At 38.8% G+C, this 19,689-nt stretch overlaps 2 long non-coding RNA genes across 2 annotated transcripts; one reads left to right on the forward strand and one right to left on the reverse strand.

The window, feature by feature from the left end:
• Positions 1-5,393: 5,393 nt before the first annotated feature.
• Positions 5,394-19,160, reverse strand: LOC149113609 (uncharacterized). The gene is made up of 3 exons (XR_016206618.1): positions 19,046-19,160; positions 14,195-14,262; positions 5,394-6,006 (listed from the first exon to the last, which is right to left on the reverse strand). It is a non-coding gene; the product is annotated as an uncharacterized LOC149113609 (long non-coding RNA).
• Positions 13,367-15,217, forward strand: LOC149113610 (uncharacterized). Its single transcript, XR_016206619.1, has 3 exons — positions 13,367-13,638; positions 14,138-14,315; positions 15,145-15,217. It is a non-coding gene; the product is annotated as an uncharacterized LOC149113610 (long non-coding RNA).
• Positions 19,161-19,689: the final 529 nt, after the last annotated feature.

Consider the following 19,689-nt stretch of genomic DNA (forward strand, 5'->3'; position numbering starts at 1 on the left):
TTCAAGATTATGTAATGTACTGCTCATATGGTGTTTGTAAGCTTAGACAACCCCTGTGTTGTTAAATATAGAGACTGAGGGGTCACAAAGCCACCGCGCCCTAAAGGTACTATTACAAAAAAAACAAATATTTGCTCTTTCCCTGGTCCCCAGGGCTCCACTTCCTTAAATCCACGGTCTTTTTCAGTCTCGCATGGAATGTAAACAAAATACTTGGGAAGAGTGTGACTTTTCCGTCCAAATACTTTAAAAGTGTATGCCAGCGAATTGTACATTGTGGACCTTACAACCCGTTCTGCCTTTTTATTAGTCCGTCAAGCGAAAAGGGACAGAAACAAAACGCATGTGATGACATAAGGCGTGCGCGAGAACACAAGCGGCCGAGACGCGTCCGCATAATGTGACGGACGTTTAGCCGGCCGCATCATACAGCAGATGGTTTCAGGGGCACAGCACAAGCGCGCGCTCCGTGTTCGTGTATCGCGCTTTGAGTATCGGAGCTCTGCCCCGCTAAACCACCTGCTGCGGGCTACAGAAATCACAGGAGAACCTGATGAGAGCAGGAAGACTTGTTTGTCCACAGCCATTTCTTCTTTTCTTTTTAAGTAAGCGCGAGTTCCATTTCCCGAACAACGCCGACTGGTAATGGAGCCTAGGCGATGAGATAACGACTACAAAATCGAGAGAAGAAAAAATTGTCTGAAAAAAATGCACCGTGGACTCGATGGAGGTTTATTTTGTTAGAGAGAGAAGACGGGGGCTTATGATCGTAAGGAATTTTACGCTTCAAAATTTTTTGGCATCCCTTTACGCGCCCTACGAGTAGCGTGGTTACGGTTACACGCAGGCTACGCCTTACGCACACCCCCCGTGAGCGGACATCGGTCAAGAAACATCTCAGTTTTTATTTCCCATGAGCGGGACCCTCTCCCAGCTGGGTCTTTTTCACTTGCTAAAAGCGTACGCTAAACGGAAGATTTGTCTAACTCCGTAAAGACGTTACATTATACTGTGATTAAACACAAGGAAGTTCTACAGAAGTCTCCTAAGCATGCTCTAACGAAATATAAAATAAGCCCTTAAATAAGGGGACGTTATTCCTGCGTGTTTGGGAGGTGTGGAAGAGTTTCTTTTTTTTTTCACCTATCGGGCACCTTTCCCCTGCGAGACATGACAGAAAATCGAGCGATATAGCTTACATAAATGCAGAATTTTGAACATTTCACGATGTGGCTTTTGCAGAGGACAAATGGCTAACCTGTAACCTTCATTTAACCTTTAGCTGTGCGGTATTTTCGAGTGTTTTCTCATAAGAAACCCCAAGAAACCCATAGCAAAACCATTTAAAGGCCAGTGCAATTAAAAAAGCCAATCAGAAACCAGACCTTACCCACGTGGGTCAGGAGGCAATAAGAAATAAGGTTTAACCTAGGTGTTAAGGATTACTCAATTTCGCGGGTCCTCTTCGTCCTTGAAAGTCTACTTTAAAATCTTGAATGGCGAGAAGAAACGGGAAATATTCACAGAATTCGAAGTTATATCTTCTAAAACATCTTCAACTTACAGTTTTCAAACTGCGTAATGGCTTTTTTCATCAAATTGAAAGTCACTGACAGTCAATGACGTACCTACGAAAGCCCGTGCAACGAAACAAGCCAATCAGCGCAGAGTAGTTTATCACGTGATGTGCGGCCGAAAAAAGCGCTGCTTTCAAAATTTCATTCCCCGCTAAATATGCACCTCGAAGGAAGTGAATTTTTTTCACTGAAGAAGCTCGGAATTTCTATTCTTTACCGACTTAATTGACGGTGTGACCAGCTTCAGCAACATTCTTGCAGTTACGAGAAGCTAACTGCGATAAACATGTGAGTGTATTATTGTTTCAGGCCACAAAATGTTTCAAAAATCAACACACGTTTGCGAGTTAATGTTGCTTCATTCGCGGCGAAGAAAAGCTCGTTTTCCGTTCACGTACGTTTTCCTCAAAAAATTATACGTACGAACTAGTTCCTCTTTAGTAATTAATTGTAATTTTGTATTTGTAGGCAGAGTTTGCCAGAGAAAATGAGAACATTGGTCGTACACCTCCGTACACAAATTTGCTGTACACTCGCCCTCGCAATGCCGGATTAAAAACCATGTTGACAGTTCACAAATCGACAGGTAGGCGAAATTCACTCGTTACACTTGAGCTAAATTTAAAAAAAGTAGCTGGAATTATTTTTATACGCAAAATTTTCTTTCAAGTTCCCTTATTATTCTAGAAATGAGGAACGCTAGAGAGTTCCCGCGCGAAACGCGACGTTTGCCGCCAAACTGAACCAAAATGTTTCTCAAGTGGTTATGCGTTTTTCGCGGAATGAAATTTTTTTTTCGAAGTCGCTCTATAAAGGTAAATTACTTTTCTTTTCTTTAAATTATTGTTGCTGCTTCTAAATTCCGCAATTAAAAGTTAGGGAAAAGTGAAATTCCTTAGAAAGTCACCATAATTATCCGAAGATGCGACTTACGATTTATAGTCAAATTTCTTGTTAGCACCTACGTAAACAATAATCTGTTTTGGACTATGAGCGTATTTGGTTTTGGAGCGATTTTACAATACCGGGCCAATTGTTAACATATCAAAAAGAATCATTCAAATTAAGTGAGATGCAAATGAGTTGTCCGTTTTTCTAAAATCGTGCCTAGGTTTTATGGGATCTTGAATTTAAGTTGTAAATAACGGCCTGAAAATGTTTAAATCAGTTGTGACACTCGAGTTTCTAACACCGACTTCAACAACAGTTTGCTGTACAGATAATTACCATTTCCTTTAAAATCCTTAAACTTGAGTTAAGCAAAGTGCTTCTTTTAAAAACTTTAATTTCTGTACGTAGAGTTAATTACTTTTAATTACTTCGGCCGCTTTACAGTTCATGTAACTCCGCACACTCGCGTTCTGAATATTTTGTTGCGAACTGCATGAGACAAACATGACTTGGTAAATAATCTTGAAGGAAATAACTGGATCATCGTTGAATGAAAAATAAACTGACTTAATAGTTGTTGTATCGAGAAATGTGTTTTTAATTATAGGTGCAAAGAAGCTTACATTATATTCGAGACCTACGTTTTCCTAACATTTCGTGACTAGAATAGTAAACCCATTCAAAGTCGGCTGAAACATTTGCGAGTAATTCAATTTACGGGTTTGAATGGTCTTGTTAATATACAGTAACCAAATCTGATTCCAAAATCACTTTACTGTAATAATAATAATAATAATAACAATAACAATAATCATAATAATAAAAAACAAACAATAGACTGTAATATTCCAAAGAGCGAAATTTATAAAAATTGTGACATCAGTCTTGGTGATATCCTCCCACGTAGAACAAAAAAAAAAATGCACACTTATAAACTTTGCCAGGAGTCACATCCTTTGTTCCACTTGGAACTTAAAGGATTAATCCAGTCAGCTGTTTTTAATTGTATGTATGATGTATTGCAATTTCTGGAGCAAACTTGTTACCAGCATACCTTGTGTAATTAGTTCTTGTTATCTTTCCTTGGTTTAGTGTTTCTTGACCTTGGAGGAGGAACAGGCTTGGTCCATCACTTCAGCACCATACAGTCCACCTGTGCAAGACAAGGCCTGACTCTGACCCGATCGACTCTGATGGGGACATTATAAGATGCAAGGATAATGGAAGGGTGGGGAAGATGAAGTAACCTCTTCTCTTTCCCCCTTCCCATTGTCTACTGCTACTTATGATTTACTCAGACGAGGAGAGTGGGAACGAGTCAGTTCAAAGATTCTGAAGGAAGACTTTTTTGCATATCTAAACATATGCAGTTGGTTGGTAACATTGATTGTGGGTTGGTAGGGGAGGTTTTAAAATACTGTAAAGCTCTGGATGAACCTTAACACTAAATTTCGGCCAGAGGTCAACAAACCTCTGATTCGGCTTAACTTAATGTAGTTAGATTAGCTAGTTGGGTCCCAAGGTTTTGGGTGGTTCCTCCCTTAAGGTTTGTCCATTGGGTTCCTTTTCAGGTTATTTTGGTCAAGATTCGACTTTTCTTCAACTCGATGCTGGGTCTGCTTCGAGGATTTTTTCGGACAAGATTCGACTTTGTTCAACTGGACACTGGCTCTACAATGTGGATATTTTCGGCATCCACTTTGGCTCGACATTTTCATGACTGCGTCTCCCGCTTAGCTGCGCAATAAAAACTTTGATCAAGTGAAACTATTTCGACCAAAATTTTTCAAAAAACTTTTCATCATTAAAACCATTTCGGCCTAAAGGTTCAACCAGACATGACTTAAAAGTAGATAACTGGAGATTTCAGGTCATTCAGCTGAAAGGAGGAAGGCTGGTTTCCTACTCCTACGCAGTTTAGTGGCTTGACTCTGGTTGTAGCTAATAGTTAAGGCCAGGAATACAAAGCAGTTTAGGAGGGAATATAGGGGACAAAACACACACTTCAGTTTAGTTCGCTTGCATACATTTAGGCCAATTGTCTGATGTCATATTTTGACAGTTTCACAACTGTCAGTCAAAATTTTGGGCCATTGTGTACATTTTAGGGTTTAAGCCAATTGTCTTGTTGTGGCAGTTTGTCAACTGTCTGCTAAATTATTACATCAACATCGCACAAATAAAAAGGTTGTCAGTTTTCAAGTTTCCACAATGGCCCATACAGTTGTTTTCACTTCACACTTTAGGCCAATTGTCTTGACACGGCAGTTTCAGCTGCCCGCCAAATTTTCATAACTTAAATTATCGCCAATCTTGTGATGAACATGGAAAGGAGGAGGAGCACTGGTGTTTAACAGCAATCCATGTAAGGTAGGGCAAGTTCTACACCCTGGCATCAGGTACGTGGTGTAATTTAAGGACGACAAATTTCGCTTTCGGATTCGGTTTTCAGTTCGGCTTTCAACTCGGAACACCAATTGGCGCTAATTTACAAACAAAGGCTTGGTATCGACTATAACTCATTAGCAAGCCGCTAATAACCCCCATGTACCATCCGGGGCACCCTAAGTGTTCATTTCGGGGTGTCGACATTTACTGACACAGAACACTTGAGGTTTCTCAGGATGTCAAATTTTTCACATAGGAATGCGCGTCCCCTTAATTAGGTCCTGTGGATAATGTAGGAAACATGTAACATACTTTAAATAATAAATCCAACAAAACTGTGTGTCTGTGTCATTTTTTTAAACCTATTAGCTAAGATTAATTCAAGGCAGTTATGGATAGCGAGAAGCATTGTTGAACAGTGCAAAACAAGATAAATTAAGTACTGACCATTTTCAATTTCAGGACCTTCGACTATGGTAAGTATTTTATCCGCACTGAGCCCATTTTCGGGGGCACGCCCATGTTAGTGTAGCATAATGTAGCAAACATGTAATATATTTCAAACAATAAATCCAACAAAACTGTGTCTCTGTGTCTTTTTTTAGCCTAATGACTAACATTAATTTACAGCAGTAATGCATAGTGTGAAGCATTGTTGAACGATGCAAAACAAGATAAATTTAGTACTAACCATTTGCAAATGGTAAGTTACTTGAGCCCATTTTCGGGGGTTCGCCCATTTTCGGGGGCGCACTTGCAGCCAACGCACAGTTAAACAAATTTAAAAATAAGGTGAGTAGTCAAGGCATTTCTGGCCCACTTTTAAGGGCTGGCTCATTTTCGGGAGCATTACCTCCAGTCTAGTATACAGGTGTAGCTGTGCAACGTGGTCCTGAGGGAAACACCATCACAGGAGCCATGAGGAAGGAACTTGAGGAAGTTTGAGAGAACAGTTGTCTACATGAAATTAACATCTGTCTGAGTTTCCAGGAGGATTTTCGATCATGTGTGTTTGGGTGGTAAGTCATACATGCATACATGTAAATAGGAACATGAACATGATAACATTTTTGCTCTCATTTAAGTTTCCAGGAAGCCTCCACACAGCCAGTGACACCAGTCACAAGGAAAGAGCCTCTTCCAATGCAACCTAAAAAAACAGGTAATGACACAAATAAATTCTGCCATTTAGCTGCTGATTTTTTTTTCTTCCATGGATCATTTTTAAGCAATTAAGTTCTTTCATCATCTTCATCATCATCACATCCTTTTCCCATCTGGGAAATGAGCCTTTATGAATTGCCTGTGGATGAATTATTGGAAAAAAAAATTACCTGAAGGTGCCATTTTTTTTTTCAACAGCACAAAAGATGAGGCAAAACACTCAAGATCAATTGTCTGTGAAGGAACCAAATTATATACCCTTATTTATGGCATTTACAAAATATTTTTGACACGATATATTCAAGGTAAATTGTCTGAAATGAGATCAAATTTTACACCATCTTTCACCATCGACTGTGGGCAGAGGAGGTCAAAATTTTGGTTTATTCATTAATCAGTTATCACTACTAAATTATTGACTGTTATTTTTATCAGGTACAACTGATGTCACCACTAGCTATTGACAAGACAGTTATCTGTTGAGGAGCTCAAATTGATCATATGTCGCTTATCAGCGTAAAACAACAGTGCATTTATCCTTATTTTAAGACAACAGGGCCCTCATTGATGACAGTGATGTGTAGAGGCTACCCTGTATGATGCAGAGTGATGTGAATAATATGTCTCTGTATGTCTTTTCCAGTGTCATAAAGAAAATACAAAAAGCCAATTATAATACCTTTGGATGCTTTTAAGCCAATTGTCTGTCAAGGAGCTCAAATTATAGACAGTTTTTCGCAGTATAACTGAAAAAAATAATGGATTACATGGATTATTCCTTTTGGAAGGATGCTATATGCCCAATTGTCTGTTGATGGGAAAAATAATGGGCAACATTTTTCAGCAGTGTGCAAAAAACATTGCACCAGGATAATTGTCTGTCACTTCAAAATTGTTTTAAAAAACTTTATTCCACATTATGCCTCAACAGTGTGTAGTTTTAACTTTTGCTAGGAGCAGGATAATCTGAGGAACAACAACCTTGAGGTTGAGCAGCCAACAACACAGATGACCTCCAGATGCAATAGTACCAATGGTCTCAGTGGAGAAACTTATCCATGCTTAACTGGTTCTGCCGCAAACTTGGAAAGAACCTGGTAGCGAAGAAGGATGACACACCAACACTAAACAGTTATGTGCATTTCAAAGGAACCCGACAGGAAGTAACAGGTCACATCTCAAAAGCAACAAGTGAGGACTGATAGTGAAATGAATGATGAACTAAATGGAACTGCTTATCGTGTTTGATGATGAGGGACTTTTTTGAATGCTATGCAGTCACTCTTTTACTCTGCTGGAATAGAGAAGTCTCTCAAGGTGATTTGGATGCAGTTATAGAATTTACTCTCCTGTAGTAAAGTCATAACCCCTATCAAATGACTCTTCATTGTCCAGCTGCTTTATTTGTCAATAATGATATGGTGCCTCTTCAGTTGGCAGAGTTTGTCTGTCATCTTGACGTGTTTGTCAACATGGAGAGGAAATAATATTCTAGTCAGGGAAGCATTGTGTTCTTTGACAAACCACTGCATACTGCAGGGTCCTATTTAAACTGTGCCCTTGAACCCAAAGACTTTTAATGCAGAGATGACATTGCTCTTGATGCAATGTTTTGTCATGTTACATGTAAGTCATGGGGTGATCGATGTTGGCACAATTCTACTCACTGATGAACAATTAGTTTATGTTTTGGAAGCTGTGCAAGGGATCATCAGTGTCGCAGAGCAGGGGCCGCTACATTAGTCCAATATTGTAATTATGCCTTGTATTTCTCAGGAATCACACTTTCTTTCAAGGTTTGATTTTTCTGCCTGTAACATCTAGTAAACCTGGTAACATCTGATACATGGATACCAGGCCAGAATACTGTACTTCAGTGGCTTATCAGGAATCACACTTTATTTCAAGGTTTGATTTTTCTGCTGGTAACATCTGGTACACCTGATAACATCTGATACATGGATACCAGGTCAGAATACTGTACTGCAGTGGCTTATCAGGAATCACACTTTATTTCAAGGTTTGATTTTTCTGCCTGTATGTCCCTGTTCACAGTCCATTAGACTACAGATAGTGATGGCCTCTAGCCATGATTTGAATTGGTTATACATTCAAATGAACTGACATCAATTTCCAATCCTCTGACAAAGACTTTAAACTTAAGTCTTTTACAGGTTCAGTTAAGCAGTCCTTTTCAGGACTCTTCCACCCAGACAGTCACACTAGAGGAGTGTGATTCTTTACAACCTACAATTTTTCTTCTTTCTGGAATACATATACCACAACAATTAACTAGACTCCTCACTTATCGTTGGATGGAATACATTGCTAATTTAGTGATCGAGTTGACACGGAAAAATGTTCAGCTCTGGACAAATAAGACCTCCACTGCAACATTAATTAATTGGAGCCAAAAGTCTTTCTGTGACTTCCTGTGCTATCAGTCTGTCCTCTGTCAATGCTTTTGATGATGTAGTAAATTGTGGTAACATCTGATATATGGATACCAGGCCAGAATACTGTAGTGTAGTAGCTAATTATGCTTGTACAAATGCAAATAATAAGGTAATAAATGTACTCAGTATCTGATGATCTGCTTGCAAATATTACCAGTAACACTATATGGAACAATGTAAAGGTGCACCTTTGAGCAACAGAATGCAACAACTTAGAGCATGTGTATCTATCTCTGTCCTTTTACAGCCTTTGTTTTTATCAGCTTGCATCTGAATGCAACCAACACACAAGGGAGTCCAGTAAGCAGGTCTTGAGCTCTAAGTCTCTAAGTCTTTCTTTCAATGTAGAGCTTGGTTGTCCTCAGGTATCATTACCAGTCCAGTACTATTTGTGCATGTTGTATGGCTATCTGAGGCCAGAATTCTGCACCCTGAAGATGTGATGTGGCACATTGGCAGCAAAATTAAAATTACTTAATGATCTTGTCAAAAGAGATGGGAAAATTAGCCAGCAAGACCAAAACAATGATGAAGACACACAGTGACAAAAGAGTTGGAGTGCACCAGGACAAAAAAGGGTGAGACTGAACTGATTGCAAACAACAGAGTACAGTGAAGAGCTACATGTATGGTACAAGACCTGTGCCTCACAAGGAGCAAACACAATTGAGACTGAGACTCAATCTAACATTAAATCTGCTTGCCTCAAACCTTTGTGTCAACACTGCATTTAGCTCTGTACTCTTCCACATTAAAGGAGTTGTTATAAGCTGAGTAAAGATCTGTGCTTGAATAAAAACTGCGCGGAAAAACTCTGCAGTTATTCTCATTTCTACAACAGACTGAAAAAGCTCATTTGGCCTAGCTCTAATCATCACAAAACAACTATGTGAATTTAATGCTGAAACTTAAGGGGTTATTTGATCTTTCTGACAGACTGTAGAACTTGATGTTATTGACTGTGTTTTCATTCACTTGTAAATTTCTATTTGCTTTGCTGATGCTTTCAACGAGTGCTTCATCATCAAATCTACAAAAAATTTAGTGGATACCAGGCTTTAATACTGCAACCAAGTAGCTTGTGTTCTGTGAATTGAAGTGCAAATATTTCTCCATGCCCACATGAGCTCCACTCTAATTTTGATTAAATGTCTTTGCTCAAAGACTACCAACAACAATCACAATGCAGCTGCCCCCACTGAACCACAGAGATTTCTGTGCTAACACTCAACTACAGTGTGCATAGGTATGGCTTATTTGTTACTTTCCCTACTTGCAATAATTCAGTTCAGTCCTTTAAAGCCAACTTGGACCATGATTTTCCAGATTACATTGCTCTGACTGGCTCTGGCCCTGACCATCACATCACATCACATCACATCACATCACATCACATCACATCACATCACATCACATCACATCACCCTTGACTAGAATGTACACTACAATGTAAACAGCTCTGGTATGTTTCTACAAAAGTGGGGCCACTGGAGGACAACAGTAATCTCATTCAAGATGGCAAAGAGCTTGCTAGAGATATCAGACATTGGATAGAGATTAATCAAGTGTGCATCAGCAAAATTACAGAAAGATGGGGGAACTTACTGTAAATATGGACCTCATGGTGGACAGGAAGATTATTTCAGACTGCTGTGGAGACCTAATCTAATTTCATTACATTAGTTATTAAAGAGCAAGCTGCACATCTTAACAGGAAACCTGCAAATTAATAATGGTGCTTGAGTGTCTGAGGGACCTGGAAGATGTTTATTTTGTGTCTCACATCCAATAAATAGCAGAACTTACAGCTTACTCACAACATCCTGCACATTTCCTGGGAGGAAAGATCACCGAGAAAGGAACTTTGGAAGAAGATAAAGCAAGATAGACATGAGACCTGCTTAATTAAATGGGAGAAGACTGTCCACCACTGAAACATCACCATCATAAACTGGTTTCCATCACATAATGTCTGCATGCTTGCTTGTTTCTCAGTGCTGTCTAGCTTAGCTTCATGGCTAAGCCAGAAGCTATTTGTGTCAGCGACACAAAAGACCTGTCCTTTAAGTTAGGACAATACCCCCTGCTGTCATAGGAAAGTGCTCATAAACCGCAGCTTGAACCTGTGGTCACTGAGATCCTTGCCTAAATATACCCCAGGCCTGTGAAATCTTGTAGTTTTCTTCCTGGTGATTCATCAAATTAAAGATGAGTCGAAGGGTGGGACCTTTTGTTGCCCCCAGAACCTCCAACAGCAGTTCTATTGACCTGCATTTCTTCAAGTGGCTAAAGAATTAGAGCACCTGGAAGTTAACATTGTTCCTCCTAGTTCACTCCTGCATTATCCTTGTCATCATTGATTGCAGCATTAACACTACTTGATCATCTCTTCTTGCGATGAAGACTCCACCAATTACAATGTACCACTGCAACCACATACAGGATTTAGCTTTCAGTTCCATATCTAAATCATCTCTCAATGAAATTTTAAGAAGCATCGATGATGTATTTTGCCTGGGAAGCCTTTTCTCTCTTCATTGGTTACCCCCTCCAAGCTGACTTTGCTTGCAGCCATGTGAAGGAGATATTCATCACAACTTACGACAATTCTTGGTTTGCCATTTCAAGTAAATCAAATAATATATTTGGAGTGTAATCACATACAATCTACATTTGGATACAATTTGGACGTCATCAAGTAATCTTCAGTGAAATCATCTTGTGAAACCTTTCTCTACTTGATGACACATTCCCCTATTGGAAAATCAACGGAAAAAAAATATGGAAGATACTCTACCCCCAAACTATATTGCATTGTGTGATTCTGCTCTTATTTACCATCTGCTGTAAATACCTGTCATGACAGATCTGCATGAAGAGAATTTCAACCCCTTGGCTCCAGTGTGGACTGATCAAAACTTGGATCTCCCCTTTTGAGGCCTTACCTGCTCTTACAATATTTGAATACAGGTTTAAACAATGTTTGCTAAAAATACTGAGCTATTCTCTTCTCAGCAGTATCTCAGGTTTAACACTATTCAGTTTCTTGCTAGACAGAACACCCACATGCCCCTGACATATCAAGAATTGACGATTATAAATTTTCTGTTATTTTTGAGATTTCACTCTTCTCAACCTCACAAAGAATTGGTCTACAGTTTTCTTCCCTTTCTGGATACTCAAACATCTTCCTCCAAATCGTTCCTTTCGAGGTGCACATTTATCCTCAAGTTTCATTAGTTTTCAAATTGCAGACCAATTTTCTCTGACCAACTTTATTTCCTTGCCTCCTTGAGCTAATCATGCTGCTGAAAACTTCAATAAACATGGCATACTTTAGCCAGCAAACTGGGACATGATGGTTTTCTTGACCTGAGGTCAGGTTGTGGTTTGTTGTCTCATATCGATCATCATCTTTGTCCTTTCTCTATTCTCAGTGATTTGGGCTGTTGTTACTTGTCTATACTCTACACAATTCTTTTTCTGGTAGGATTTTTCTGCCTCCTATCAGTCAAACCCCATCTGCCACACTGATCTACTTTTATTTATTCTCAACAGTTCTCTGCATCTCATAAATAATCATTCTTCTCTCATTTTGGAACATTTTAAGTTCAAAACAAATTGTCATATTTTTTGAGAAAGCAAGTAACATTAAAATGTATTCAAGCTAACAAAGGGATTCAAACCCATAACCTTTTCAGAGGTTGTTGGTTTCAAGTGCTGAGCTGACAAATCCACTGGGAGTGTTTGAGGCCAGTTATGTATTTAAAAAATTGTCTTACTTATATATGGATACTGTGAAAATTGTTTGCTGTTTAGAATTTTCTCCAGAGTTTGAACTGAATTACGTTATTATGTAGTGACAGGTCAGCCAGCAAAGTGTTTAACAAAAGTGAAAATTTAGGCTTGAATGGGATTCAAACCCATGATAAAAGACTGCAGTCTTGTACACCTCACCGTGCAAATTACAATGTGTTAGTCACTTCAGGATCAAGTCAATTATTGGAAAAACTTGATTTTTAAAATCACAAAAAAGGAACAGAGTTGTTCAAATAATCTTTTTAAACTTATTTTCATCAAAATGTGATGCCTGTTTACTTCTGACACCAAAAGAATCATGTGAAAGGAAATGTCAAGCAAATTCCGTTAACAAAAGAAGGTAAGTAGTTAAAAAGGAAAAATGTTAAGGGTTCAATGGGATTCAAACCCATGAAAAGGGACTGCAGTTGAACTGCTCAATCAGAGCTTCAAAGCTACTGGGAGCATGTAAGATACAAACATCTTAGCCTATGAAAAGATGACTACATGATAAATCAATATCAAATAAATCATGTGAACTGAGGGTGAAATTCATTGCTTTGAATTTCAGTCACTGTTCACATACATGATTTATTTCATATAACTGTACTATCATGAAAAGTAATTTGTGTGCTATAGAGTTCCAGTCCTCAGCAACTGTCAACCACAAGCAGGATTTGTCCGTCCTTCCAGAGCAGTCAGGTCAGACCATCAGGACCAGCCAGGACAGTGGATCTGTCAGTCCATGCAGAGCAGCCAAGTCAGACCAACAGGACCAACCAGGACAGTGGATCTGTCAGCCCATGCAGAGCAGTCAAGTCAGACCATCAGGACCAACTAGGACAGTGGATCTGTCAGCCCATGCAGAGCAGTCAAGTCAGACCATCAGGACCAACCAGGACAGTGGATCTGTCAGCCCATACAGAGCGTTCAAGTTGGACCATGAGGACTAACCAGGACAGTGGAATTGTCAGCCCATACAGAGCATTCAAGCCAGACCATCAGGACCAACCAGGACAGTGAATCTGTCAGCCCAAAGAGAGCAGTCAAGTCGGACCATCACAACCAACCAGGACAGTGGATCTGTCAGCCCATAAAGAGCAGTCAAGTCAGACCATCAGGACCAACCAGGACAGTGTATCTGTCTTCATAGAGTAGTCAGGACCAACTAGGACCGTGTAACAGGCCAGCCAGGACAATGGATCTGACTAAACAAAGCAGTCAGGACCAACTAGGACCATGGACCTCAATGTTAACCTATACACTGCAGTCAAGTTGGACCATCCACTAACAGGCCAGCCAGAACAGTGGATCTAGATGCAAGCCTATACCGTGCAGTCAAGTTTGAAAGCCAGCCAAGCCAGGTACAGTGTATATACAAGAATTCTACATCCCAGTCATAACAGCTAGCTAGTAATCACCTAATATTACACAAGTTTAAGACAGTACCACTAACCACAAGGCATACTAAACCCATTCTAATGCATGTGTGATACATATCACTGCTCTTAGCTATATAGAAGTAAATTATGTTCCTGACCAATTATTCACCTACTACTGGGCCAAATTAATAAAAATGTTGGCCTCAACTTAAAATAGGAGGAGCGTTAAGTAATCATAAAAGTTAGTACCAAAAACCACTCTGCTCCAACTTCTTTGAAAGCTTTCATTGAAATATTTGATTCAGTCTAAAAGTCAAGAAGAGACTGTACAATGTCATCTGTAGAACTAGCATTTTATATATTTCAGATTTAACAAACGAATAGCAGTCTTTATTGATAATCAGACATGAGGTATTCAGACCTAATGAAAATTACATTTCTGATACCTTGTCAGTAACATTTGTTTTCTTGCACATTTTAGCTCCATGTAAAAATTTGTCTGAGATGACTGCTTATACAAGCATTTCCAGATGTGTACCTGTTATGCAGCTCATCATGATGCCATAGTCACAAGAGGCAATAGAACAGCAGCCCAGTCGGATCAACCTGAAAGGAATTGAAGAAAGATTAACATGAGCAAGCTACCCTGGTCTTGAAAGGTAAAAAAATAGAGTATATTAAAAATGGTTATCATTAACCACTAATTACCCAACCTTTCCTGACCTACACTATGGCAATGTCAGAGTTCACAAAAGAGGCAAGAAATGTTTATAAGACAGGCTATTATTATTTTATTATTAAAAGAAAATTGTTGGAGAGCAAGACTTTGATCTCCAGTTACATGTACTGTCAACTTTTATATAAAATCCTCAAAATTTTGTTAAACATTCAAACCACTATAGTTTTCCTTAAATGTCACTGGTCAGTCAAGCTACATGAATGTCAACGATGTTGCTAATTGCATTGAATGCTCTTTCCATTTCTAAAGGTTGTGGTCTTTTACATGTAGTTGAAGCCCTTTAGTTAAAATATTTTTTCTTCACAAAAATAGGTCCTTATGATTATTATACATGCAGGATCCCTTCAAAACTAATTTTCAGCTATCATTAATTGAAACACAAGCACAAGCATGAATGGATCATGTGCACCAAAGGAACCTGTGGTTAAGTGTTGAACGAAACTCTGGATCTATATATACCCTTGATTTACATCTCGATCGATACTTAGTCGACACTGAATCAACACTGAATCAAGAGCCAGATGATAGTCGGCCGAGTGTTGACCAACATATATGCATCGATTGAAAATTAGTCTACTCCTAACCGACTGTCAACCAAGATGTCGATCGAGTGTCAACCAAGGTGTCGATTGAGTGTCCATCGAGAGTATCAATTGAGGGTATCGATCGATACTCAATCACAGACGCCACAATAAACTAGAGAGGACAGCAAGGGCGTCCACATGTAATGACACTCTCTCTCTTCTTAGGCCATGGTCAAACAACAAAATTTGCAGGAACTGAACCTATTATGCAAATCATGGTGTTGGTGACACAGTGCAGGATGACATATGAAGAGTAAGTACCTGTTTGTTGTTTTGATACTTTCCCTTATGTTGCTAACAATTATATACTCTTTGACTTGTAAACATTGTTTACTTAGACCTTCTAAATTTTATGTATATGCATATGTACACATAATTGAATGCTAAAATCTCCATAATCAACAGTTTCTAGCATTTCTCGGTAAATGTAAAGAATCCAAAATTTATTCCTGTGCAGAAACATTGTGTGTTTTACAGGCAGTCCTAGTTACATGATTTTATGCCCATTTGCAAGAAATGAGTCTGAGAACAATTTACTCACTAACAAAAGTCACGTGTGCAAATATGGTGATTTTCGTTTTGTTATTTTCAGTCAATGATCACAGATGATTGCTGGACAGGAGAAAGGCAAATCACTGGATCACACAAAGGACAAGCAACTTGATGATGACTCACTGAAGATGGCGGCAGACGATCAAGACAATACAAAGCGTTCTGGAGGACTTATAATTGTTAATTTATTTTCATTATTAATTATGTTTGTCATGCTATTTCTTTTCAGTAGACAGCAATTAGTCACATAAAGATTTATGTTGTGCATCAAATGAAAATTCTAAAAAATTAATATTCTTGTTTTCTACAAATAATAGCAACAAAGCTATTTATTTAAAGTCAAATAGATAGCTTAAAATGCTAATATTTAACAGTAACAGTCAAGCATTATTAAGAAATAATAGCCTAATGCTATCATTAACGAAATGATAGCTTGAATGCAATTATTTCAAAATAATAGCTTGATGAATTTGTTCTATTCAAAAATTTTAGCTTCCTGCAAGCTATAATTTTTGAATAGACTCTTGAAAGTTATTCTTTTTTATATATAAGGATAGCTCAGGAGAGTTCTTATAAATTAGAAATTTCATTTGATGTTAAAGACCCACTTCTGTATGTGATTAGATTTGTCTTCTGAAAAGAAACTGATACAGACATGACAATTAAGCTTGTTGGCAAAACTGGACAAGATGAACTCATTACGTCAATAACTTGATTTCTGTCGGAGTCTGTGTAGTGAATATCAAGATCATTAAATCGAAGGTAGACTTGAATTTTAAACCACAAGATTAATCAATTGATATTAATTATTATCATTAGAAGTTCGAAAGGAAACATCGGGACAGTATGAACTCTTCTTGATTAACATAAGCTAAGCTGATAATAACATAACCCTGAACAACAACTAATGCTCTTAGTAACTCATGGAGAGTTCTACATGTTCCAGTATGCATTGAAAAAAAAAAAAAAAGAATCAAAAACCTTTTTGCATGATTTAAATCTGCTTTAAAATTCAAGTCTACCTGATACTTGGCAGTTTTCATGAGTTTTAAAATGCTAGTAAGAATAAAATTAAACTTTGTTTTGCTGAAGAGAAAATTTCTTTTTAACTATCCAAAGTAAAGTACAAGTTCTGGTCAGCTGTTAGGCCCTAGGCTTTTTGCAGTATTGATTCAAGTTACTTTTGTCATTTATAAGAAGTCAGATATTTACAGTAAAGAAATTAAATTGGCCATGAATTTTTATGACTAGCCTGCTGGACAAATATGAAAGTTAGTCTGTGAGAACTCAAAATTTGGGGACCTGGGATGGATTGGGACTATTGGGGGTTTAGGGTTCCAAGGGCAAGGAGTTTTGGTTATTGGGATTAGGGTTAAGATTTGGGCCAGGAATTTGGGCTTGGGACTTGGTGAAGGGAAAGGGTTTGAGTTGGGGATTGGGTCTAATGGGTTAGAGTTAGGGATTTGGCTCTGGACTAGGGTATGGGTGAGGGATTACAGTTTGGGTCAGGGAAAAGAACCAGAGATTTGGGTAAAGGTTAGGGTAACTGGGTTTTTGAGTTTTCACAATCTCACTCAGGTGTTTGAAGCCAGCTAAGTTACATGAACCTTTGATGTGCTAGTCATGATATTAATGTCGTTTTACATTGTTATTTATAACATGTATCCTTGAAAGATAATTACTCTTCACTTGATGCTGACCCGTTCTGTACAGTACTTGGGATTGTTTTGTTATTGCTTAGGTTTAGTTTTATTCATCAATGATTAATCATATATATACATGCAAGAGTTTTCATAGCCTCAAGCCAGAGGTTTAGGTGAGGTACAGTGGTTTGGAGAATATGCTTCCAGTATTTCTCTGATTGAGTTTTTACTGGTTTGCGCATCCGGAATTTCACCACTATTAATATATATTTGTGTATATGTGTAAAATTTATAATAAATTAGACTGCGTTTGACTAAGGTACAGTTAGAGCTGTTTTGACCTGTAAACTCCAGAAGTTTAGGTGAAATGCAGTGGTTGGGAGAATATGTTTCCAGTTTTCTCCAGTTCAGGAGTTTTCTCTTTTTTTTTTTGCGTCCAGCATTTCACCACTATAGTGTTGCTGTGTATTTCAATAAATTATTCCATAATTTTCAATTTGCCTCACAAGAATATGTTCAACAAATCATCCTCAGTTACTACTTTTTTAAAATCAACAAGAATGAATTTATTACCTTTAAATTATTAATAATAAAAATAATAATTATTTGGCAATACATGTAACTGTTGTTTTAGTTCTGCTCAAAAGTTTTTCCAGGGGGAAAGACAGTTCCACTTTGCCCATATCACCTGTAGGGAGCTAGCTAACATTAACTGCCACCTGTCCAATTATCTGTATGACCCGGAGGGGACAGGTTGAGGATGCTCGTGAGAAAACTTGGACTGAACCCTTAAAGGAGACCAACCTGGGAATGGCTTGAGTTTCATTTTGACCCCTAAAAGATAGTACGCTTATCAGTTAAGTAAGGTACAACAAAGCTTTGGTGATGAAGTTTTAGACTTGAAATTACAGTGTTGCCACAGGCAACTTTCCTTGTTTCCAATGGTAAAAAAATATTGTCGCTTGCAATTTCGTGTGCTTTGCTGCCAATGATGTCAAAGGTTAACAGGTTGTTATTAGAAATGGAGCCAGTTGCCTGTGACAACACCACAAGTTGAACGTTGAAACCTGGTCCCCAAACTTTTGTTGTGCCTTACTCAACTGATAACCGTAGTACCACTTCAAATGGAATAAGCTTTATTTCCAGCCCCTGCTCAGGAAAGGAGCCACCCTGGGGGGGGGGGGGGGGGGGGGGGCACTTCTGGAAGAATTGGGTGGGGGTGTGCAGCCCGCTTCCCAAAACCCTTACCCTATTTATGGCCAAAATCTGTGATTTTACCCTACCCTATTTATGGGCCTGACCAAAATTTGATACCGTAGTTATAACTGTTGTGGTTGACACAGTTGCCTCAAACATAATTTATGAAGGCTTTTGTGGATGGTCTTATCGATAATGATGAAAAGGTAGCTTCTTCTAAAAAAACATACTTAATTCAAGAGTAGAGTGCAAAAACCATACCCTATTTATGACGACAAATGGCCAAAATCGATACCCTGTTTATGATCAATACGGCTGAAAAACGATACCCTTTGGGGAACACCCCCCCGGCCCCGGGTTTATACCCCTTCCGCTGAACGACGGGCACGACCTATTCATATGGCAGTTCCCCTGCCCCCTCGGCTGGATGACTTTAATCCGGTATTTAATTTTCTCTAGGAGTGGAATGGTGCGGATCGTGAAAGAAATAATCAAAATTATACCTGAGCCATTGAGATCACACGAGACAAGCCGAAATCGATCAGAAGGCGAGCATTACAATCGCAGAAAATACTTTACACTAGCAAAAACCGTGGTGAAAAAGAATAACTACAACTTAAGATCACTTTACGAGCTTATACTGCCTTCGTTGAAATCAAACTCGTTATGCTTACCTCCGATCATAAGCTGCAATAGTCATACCAGTGTTTGAAAGTGTTCACAAAACTATCAAGCAAAGGAAGGCAAAAGTGCGTTTAGTTTGACCGCGTGAAAGTTGGGGCGAAGGAGGACAAAATGTTTTGCGCGGTGGGTCGCTCAGCCACACAGCATAAGGTCCTGTAAGTTGGATAACGTCACCATGCCAATGCATCAATCTCAGCCAAACATTATTTTAAGTCCAAAATAAAATATTCTGCAATTTCGGCACAAGTGGCTCTGAACATAGGCTCAATCTCCGGCCGTGGGTGTTTCGGTGCGCCCGTGTCCCCCACGGGTGGAGACCGATCACCGGTGGAAAGGTGGAAAGTGTCGCCATATCAACGTTCTAGAACCTCAGCCAGTCAGTATTTTGCGTCCAAAATTTGGACGCACTGATTCAGAATTCGCTACGATGCGGGCAGGGTCTTCTTCCCCTCTTCTGTCCTTTCTTATCATACGAAGAGCTTGCCCCAAGTGAAATAAATATTTTAACTCTTAAAAGAGTTATGGCCGAAATATAAGAGTTTATTATGAACATTAGGAGATGACATTGAAATCAGTCTGATGTATGTGTAATTCACCGAATAAAGACTCTTGAACACCTAATGGTACCATTTCT

This window comes from Orbicella faveolata, unplaced genomic scaffold (genome assembly GCF_042242905.1).
Source record: "Orbicella faveolata isolate gen_17 unplaced genomic scaffold, um_ofav_v1 contig_14, whole genome shotgun sequence".
NCBI lineage: Eukaryota > Metazoa > Cnidaria > Anthozoa > Scleractinia > Merulinidae > Orbicella > Orbicella faveolata.